The sequence below is a fragment of the Suncus etruscus genome, chromosome 10 (assembly GCF_024139225.1).
Source record: "Suncus etruscus isolate mSunEtr1 chromosome 10, mSunEtr1.pri.cur, whole genome shotgun sequence".
Classification (NCBI taxonomy): Eukaryota; Metazoa; Chordata; class Mammalia; order Eulipotyphla; family Soricidae; genus Suncus; species Suncus etruscus.
The window spans coordinates 104482457-104491428 of record NC_064857.1 but is presented as its reverse complement, the minus strand read 5'-3'; the positions used below and the strand labels follow the sequence as shown (position 1 = coordinate 104491428).

At 37.0% G+C, this 8972-nt stretch overlaps 1 non-coding gene across 1 annotated transcript; it reads right to left on the bottom strand.

Moving 5' to 3' along the window:
• Positions 1-8781: 8781 nt before the first annotated feature.
• LOC126021330 (U2 spliceosomal RNA) lies at positions 8782-8972 on the bottom strand. Its single transcript, XR_007499876.1, has one exon. It is a non-coding gene; the product is annotated as a U2 spliceosomal RNA (small nuclear RNA).

Genomic DNA, 8972 nt, shown 5'->3' with positions numbered 1-8972 from the left:
CAGTATTATTTCAGTTAGTATATATATTTTATAATATTCATCCATATTGTAACAAGTATGAATGCATCATTTCGTTTTTATGAACAACTAATATTCTCTTGTTTGGATATGCTATATTTTGTTTTCTGATAATCAGTTGATAGACATTTTGGTTGCTGCCTATTTATCTTTTCTTATTATAATACCATGATATACAAAGCTCTCATATTACAGTTATTTCAGGTGTAGAATATTCTAACACAAATCCCTTTCCCAATGCCCCAATTATTTTTCTCACCTTTCAAGCTTGGCTTTTTAGCAAGAAAATAACATTTTTGTTTTATATCAATTACTACAAAAAATGCCAAATGTAATTATCAGAAAATATTTTAAGAATAAAGAATAAATTTGTGATGATTGATTATTAAATCTCTCAATGATATTTCAAAAGTCATTGTCTGAGGATTGACTAAATTGGTTAGTGCTGTTTGATCCTTTTGTATTACTGTTTTTGCTTATTGAGTTGTGGGTTTCTACATAGCTTTCCCATCAGAATTGCTGGGTTCTGTAGAATTTCTGTCCCAAAGACAGGCAAGGGCAGGGGGAGGAGGCAAATGGGGAATGTTGGTGGCTGAAAAGTTACACTGGTGAGGGGTGGTATACATTTGATGACTGAAACCCAGCTATGAACATTTCTGTAACCATGGTGCTTAAATACATTATTAAATATTAAGAACGAAAAATTGTTGTGTTCCCATAGGGCTGTCACTATTATGAACTTTGAAGAAGTGTCCTATAACCATGGCTCTGTACTTTAGAAGCTGTGACCATTTAAAGAGGAGAGGAAGTCAGGTGTGGCGGCTTGTGAACCTCTTGGTTTTGGACAGTATCTGATGTCAAGTGAAGTACTGTTTCCTCCTTGATATATATATCTAAACTATATAAACTATATATAAATCTATAAAATGTATGTTATAAATTACATACTTACATTATATGAAACGTATAATCTGTAAAATAATCTATAATAGGTGATTTCTCATACCCACCACTACTTTGACTAAAGACACTTCTTTTTATCTACATGTACTCAAATATCAGAAGCTTCCACTCAGGAGAACCCACAAAAGGTCCTCACTCAACTCCTGTATCTTCGTCCAGCTCTTTATTACTGAAGTTGCCTTACATTTACCATTGGTCCACTGTGATAACCTGTTCACTAACCTTTCCAATCTTTCCCTCTTTGCTTCCACATTGCACTGATAAAGATATTTGTATAGATTTATCACTGTTGTCAGGGCCATGACCAGCAGTGCTTAGAGGACCATGTGGTGCCAGAAGACCAAGACCAAGTCCAGGGACTCACATATTGCTTCTCTGCCTTTTGGCTAAGGTCAAGTGCAGGGACTCACATATGGAACTCAAATGGTCTATCACTTAAACAACATCTCTATTTCCCACAACAAAGCTCTTAAATTAGAAATCCTATTGCGTAATGTCCGTTCTCAAAATTCTCTCATATCTTCTCATCATCTGCAGAATGAACATTCTTTATCAGTGTCTTTTGAAACATCTTCCCTGCAGTTTAGTTCCTTGGTATCTTAGTTGAACTCAAGAATTTGAAACCCAATTATAAACATGTTTGTAACCGTGGTGCTTAAATAAAGAAATTATATGTAAAATAAAAAAGAAATCAATGAAACATTTAATGGGCTATTAAAAACCAAATTTGAATGAGTTCCAATATTTGTCATCATTACTCAATGCTACCTTAGATTTCCTTTCCCAGGAAGACTTTCACATTTTACCCTGTGCTTCCATAATGCTGTTTGTTACACATTTTTTTAGGTATTTATTTGTAATTATCATTGTTTTGGGGCAACACCTGGTGCTACTCAGTTACTTTTGACCTTAACTTGGGAATTACTCCTCCTGGCAGTTTAAAGAACCATGTAAGATGCTGGGTATTAAAGTCAAGTCTGACACAAACATGGCAGACACTCTATCTGCTCTGAACCCCATGGTCAGATTCTTAAATGTAGCACCTCATTTCAAAGCAAGATTGTCAAAATGGTGATTGTATTTTTATCCTTTAGCCATAGCTCATGCAAAATCGATATATAAATATTAAATAAATGAAATACACAACCAATTGTTTTCTAGCCCAGCCAATGTCTGATTAACCATTTGAGAACTAGAGCAGCAACTACTTCTGGTATATCACTTCAAAGCAAGCTTGTCATAATAGTGATAATATTCTTATCTTTTAGCCATAGTTCATGAAAAACAGACTGGTAAATAGTAAATAAATAAAATACACAACTCATTGGTTTTTAGCCCAGTCAATATCTAATTAACCACTGTGGACTAGAGCAGCAACTGCTTCTTTAAAGTAATCCATCTTTTAGAATTGTGGGAAGATAATAACAATGAAAGAAGATTGTTTCACTCCACTGTATATGGAATAGATTTTTATCCAGTGTTAGATCACACCTTATTTTATTCAGATACAGACTTCAGCTTCACTCTCTTTCCCTTCACACAAGGCTTTTTAAATGTAAAAACCACCAAGACTGCATTAGTTCAATAAAAAAAAAATCACAAAAAGGTAATTTTTCTGTTACTGGACCTGCCACAGACCTGGAGGTGGATTGAACGGCAATAAAAGTTATTGGTTTGGCAGGCCCCACACCACAAGGTTTGAAGCCTTCTGATCCTACATTTTTTATTTTTATGCATGGCTTGGATTATTAATTCTTCTTGGCTACCTTGCTTCAGACTCTTTTTTTCTGGGGTTGGATTACTATGTGTGAAGCCTACCACCCAGCAATAAATAACTTGAACAAGTCTGAAACCCTGTATGAAATATTCAGAAAGTACTAGCAGGAGTCATGAGGTCCAAATGTTTGGGTCCAAATCCTAAGTCTTGATCAAGTAAAATAAGGAATAAAGGAAAGTCTGTCTTTGTGAAAGTCTTTCCTGGTCCACAAGATCCAATATCCTGGCAAGGTCTTGGCAGATAATTCTAATATGCCACTAAGTTAGTACTTGGAAAGTTGGCTACACTGACTGGATAATAGGTGCCAGAATTTTCTGGGTCAAAAATTTGGAAAAACTGATCAAAATATTAAGAAAATTCAGCATATTAGAGTAGGTGTATAAAGTCAAAATCAGAAGAGTTAGAATAGATATATACAAGTATATAAAGTCAATGTTTTAAAGTAGTATGATATAAAAAATGTTTCTCTAGAAGGAAAAGAGATATGGGGCTGATGCCACTCATGGGGGGTGGGAGATGGAGGGTCTTTATTTTAATCAGAGAGCTCAAATAATAGCAGTGCTGGAGTTTTTAATATCCTTGGGGAAAATATTGGCAATCAGATATTAAGTAAGGATTGAAGGATATGCTAAGTTGGTTGGTTATAAACGGTTAAAATATCTTTGCCTAATGTTAAAATAGATGTGTGAAATTTTGAGTTTGGTGTCAGTGGGTTCTTTGCTAATGGGTGTTAGCTTGCTAGTCAGAATAAGCAATCTAGGGCTCATATAGAGAGATCATGTTTGACTCACATATCAACAATTTGCAGAACACCATATTGTTCTTTGAGCAGTGTCAATGACTCACAATTTAGTAAAAGACAAAAGTCTTTACTGTTAAAATGGATAAAAGAAAAAAAGGCCATACATTTCTAGAAATACTTGTGGTTCTATAAACACTATATAGAGAGAGATTTTGGAAAGTTCTAGTGGGAAAATTATCACATAACCTTAAAAATTGGCTATCCAATATGTTGTAGAGAACTATGTGTTAGTTGAAAAATAGTTCTTGTTATCTGATGACATTTGCTACAACCAAGCCAAACCTGCAAGAATTAATGAAAAGCCATCTATAAAACACGAATTGCTAAAAAAAAAAATAAACCCTACACTAAAAATGGCAACAGCCCATTATATCAGTAACCTTTGAATGTCAATAAACTAGTCTCCTCTATAAAAAAAAAGGCATAGAGTGCCTTGGTAAGGAAACAAAATTAATTTATTTGTAACAAAGAAACACATATACATTTATAAGATAAATACAGTAAGAGATGGAAACTAATCATATGCTGGAACAACCATACTTTCATCAGACCAAAGCACATTTACTATAAAAAAAATTAGAGCCAGGGATAGATACTACTTATTGCTTAAGAGAAAAATAAACCAATCTGTGATCATTATTTATGCACCAAATAAAGGGTCAGAAAAGTTTATTAGGCTTCTATTCTACAACCTAAAAGAACACATTGATAGAAACACAGTATAGTGGGATTACTTCAATCTTCCATTTAGACAGATCTACCATCCAGAAAGCAATAAAAATGCAAGAGTCCAATAAGGAACTAATACATGAGATTTATAGACTTATCCAAGTCTATCTACATCCCCAAAAGCTAAATGCACATTCTTCTCTAGTATGCATAGAATATTCTCCAGGATATATCACAGAACCTAAACATACATAAATTTATGAATCTGGAAATCATAGCAAGCACCCTCTTGTTGGAATAACAGATTTTTATTCTATTCGGGATAACTATTCTCTGCTGTTGCTTATCACTCATTGAATGGAAGCATGTTTCAATTGAAGCTCCTTTTGGATTGGTCCCTTACCCTACCTATTCTCCACCCCAAGGGCTTGGTCTTTGGTTTCCCAATAAAGACCCCAAGTCTCATGGGGTTATGGTTATGGTTTTCTATAACTGAGCTATCTGCCTGATGACGCTACTGTTAAGAGCAAAAAGCTTGTAGTGGAATTTTCTTAGAATTTACTATTCCCTTCAAATTTGTGTGGATTATGTCCTGTGTTGGCATGCTCCCAGGCCCATGTCTTCGCAATCCTTTGGGATTGGGCCATGAGGCTTATGCTTCACCTGGTGCCTAGAACAGGGCACAACTGGTGAGATGTTCCATAGGGTGGTCTAGTGGTTGCTCAAGTGAATTATTCCACCAATGTATTTTAAATTTAGCTCCTATTTGGTTCATTCTGACAATGCTATGGCAATGGCTTGGCTTTGAGCCAGGGACTCTGGCCTCATCTCATGTATTTTGCCACATTTTTTATTACAACAGTCAATAACTGAAGTAGTAATTTATATATTGTTGCTGTGGTAGTAATTCTTATCAGCATATTAGTTTATATGTACTGTAAAATGTGAGAAACTCTCACCAAGCTTTTTGAAACTGCTCCAACTGTTTCTGAGATGCTTTCAACTGTTTCTGAAGTGTCCCCTACTATTTCTGAAAAGTCTCCAACTTTAGAAAACAAAAATGCTTTTTCAGTAGTGGCACATGCTCAAGACAAAAGCCTGGTAATTCGCCACCCCCAGTGACACTAGGCAAGAGATGCTGCCAATCGCTGACATTGATAATTAAGTAAAACAAATGCTGAAAATAAGATGGTGATCATCCAAGTGAAGTCAGAAAGCAAATCTTTAAGGTTTCAACCCAGATCACTACTACCACACTTCCTCAGAAAGGTTGAGACAAGCCCTACTCCAACCTCATTGGAAATTCTCAGAGTGTTTGGTACTACCAGAGACTCAGAATGAGCAAGCTATGCTCCCCTTTATCCATTTTGTGCTAAATTCCTTGGTACCTTAAGTGACAGTGGGTGTTGAACCCATCAGGACTTTAATACTGTGGCTAAGACCTGCTTGAGTGCTTCCCAATTTTTACAGTGGAAAATGTGGTCTGCTACGGGAGCTAACCTCAGCTTCATAGACACTAGATCATTCTGGAAGGATAGTTGCTGGAGTTCCTTTATCTTATGAGCTCTTAATAGGGGAAGGGGCCTTCTCAGATACAAACAATCAATTAAAATTACCCCATGCTGTTTTGGAGCTCGTCAGAGAGCTTGCATTGAAAGCTTGGGGAAAAGTTGATAGAGATGCTGAATTAAATGGCAGCTTTACACAATTATTTCAGACTGTTTTAGTCATATGAAGAATTTCTGGGGAAATTAACAGATGCTATTTGGTGGCAGACTAAAGATAAGGTCCTGACAAAAACATTAGTCTTTGAAAATGCCAATCAAAATGGTCAGGCTATATTATGTCCCATTAGGGAGAGAGAAGATGTCATGGGATGTGTGCATACTCAGGAATACTGGAACATGCAATTCTAGCACCCCTTTAGAAATCTATGCCATATAGAGGCAAACTCTAGGGAACCATAATGGATACAATTATGCTGTTAGAGGATATGATGGACTCCACCCAAGGAGATCACCTGGACTTTGCCAGAGGTGTGGCAAAGGATTCCATTGTGTTAGAGATTGTTTCTTATCTTCTTATTGTGTTTCAAGTAATTAAGAAAGAGGTCCAGGGCCCGGAGAGATAGCACAGTGGCGTTTGCCTTGCAAGCAGCCGATCCAGAACCAAAGGTGGTTGGTTTGAATCCCGGTGTCCCACATGGTCCCCCGTGCCTGCCAGGAGCTATTTCTGAGCAGACAGCCAGGAGTAACCCCTGAGCACTGCCGGGTGTGACACAAAAACCAAAAAAAAAAAAGAAAGAAAGAGGTCCAAATCTAGCCCCATGAGTTCAGGTCAGATGCTTTAACTGGGAAAATGAGACATTCATGTAGAGATAGTAGGATGCCACCCTTTTATGCTCTGGTCCCCAGATACACCTCATCAAGGCCAAGACTCAATCATTCATTCTTGGAAAACTGGGTCAAGGACCAATCCTAGGCCACACAAAATTAGGGAACTTTTTCATCACTAATTCAGCTTCCCAGCCTGGTCCAAAAGAATTTCTCAACATAAAATCTTTAAAGCCTGCCACTTCAGGGAGCTGTGTCCTCAATATTCCCTGCCCTGAAGAATTAACCATAATACCAGCTCAGTGCCCTTAAAAGATAAGATTTGGCATAAAAGGGCCTATTCCTTCAGGAATTGTGGACTTGATAATGGCGAGAAGCAGTCTGACTTTTCAAAGCACATCTGTCCATCTAGGAATTATAGATTCTGACCAAGTTGAACAAATAATAGTTCTTATTTCAATGCCCACAGTTTGGACTTTTAAAATTGGTGAAAACATAGCTCAATTTGTATTACTCCCTTATGTTATGCCTGACAAATCAGAATGCATCAGAAAAGGAGATTTCAGAAGTACAAATACTGATGCTTCTGCTAATTTATTACTAGTTTTTGTTATGCTTAAAGAAGAAAATCAAGTGTTAACCCTTAAAATTCTGGGCAGTAACTTTAAAGGAATGTTTGACTCTGGTGCTGAAGTTTCTGTGATTGCTTTAAAATATAGGTGGTATTTTGCCTCCAGCACCTGCCCATCAGAATGTGTGATTTTTGAAGTGCTTGGGACTGAAAAATTAACAGAAATTTTTTTACGACATGTAGCTCCAGTTCCTTGAACCTCTGGGGCACGATGTGCATAAGCAATAGAGGGAAGAATATAACATCCCTCACCCACTCCCCTCTCAAATAACCAGCTCAGATATTTGCCTCCTCCTCATCCTCTTCCATCCAGTAGAGTGAAGCCAAAGTCTCTTGGCCTAATCTCAAGTAATTGGGGATATGTGGGTCTGGGAGCAAATACCAACTCAGGAAATAATCCACACAAAGTTGAAGGGAATAGTACAGGGTCAGGAAAATTCCACTACTAGCTTTCCACTCCTAACACTCTAAGGCCAGCTAGCATATAGCTCAGTCATGGAAAATCAAAACCACAAGCAGCTTCTCCCTGAGACCTGGGTTTTTATTGGGAATCCAAAAACCACACTCTGGGTGAAGAACAGGTAGGAAAAGGGACTAATCCAAAAGGAGCTTCAATCCAAATGCTCTTCCATGAAATGATTGATAAGCAACAGCAGAGAAAAATTATCTTGAATAAAAACCAGTTATTCCAACACCCTCTTAGATTGCCATGTCATGAAAGTTAAAATTAACTACAAAAAGATGGGATAACTCTAGTACTTGAAAACTAAACAAAACACTACTAACAACTGTATCAAATAGATTATGAAGAAGAAATTAAAAGATGCCTTGAAATAAACAAAAATGAAGGGACAAGTTATTGGATTCCATGGGATATAATAAAAGCTGTACTAGGGATAAATCATAGCACATACTTTCATGATAAAAATAAAATAAAATTAGATTAAATAAGGGTGGAAGGAGTCTTTTTCAAGATAGTAAATGTCAATCTATAATAAACTCACTGCCAGTATCATTCTCAGTGATGACAAACTGAAAGCATTCCTTCTGATCAGCTACAGACAAGGATGTTCACTGTCTCTGTTTATGTCTAATATAATGTTAGCAGTCCTAGCTACAGAAATCAGGCAAGAAAAAGAAATAAAATTGAATACAAATTTGGAAAGAAGACCTGATTTAGTCAGGAGGTTTCTCTGGAACATTAAGCTTAGAGCTCTTGGTAAGTCTCTGTTGAAACTAAACTACAATTCACCTTCTCCCTTTGCTCAATCATGTTTCTCTCATTCTTTATAGGCTTTGTTCAATAAACATTCATCACTTCCCCCTAAAATATTATGCTCAAATTCTCAAGTCTGAGAAGCTATTTTATTTATTATTTTTGTTTTTGGGCCACACCCAGTGATAATCAGGGGTTACTCTTGGCTATGAGTTAAGAAATTGCTCCTGGATTGGGGGACCATATGGGAGGCCAGGGGCTCAAACCGAGGTCCATCATAGGTTAGCACATGCAAGACAAAAATGCCATACCACTTGTGCCACTGCTCCAGCCTATGAGAATCTTTTTTTTTTCTTATATACCAAAAATGAGGGGAGGTGCACCGTTCCTGGAGGTACTGCAATACCGGGTTGATGCACGGAGCGGACTGAGCAAGCTCCTCTTCCGACTCCCAGCTCCAAAAATCCACTTAATATATTGTCCTCGGATAGAGGACGTATCAGATATTAAACTGATAAGAACAGATACTACACTTGATCTTAGCCAAAAGGCCGAGAAGTGAT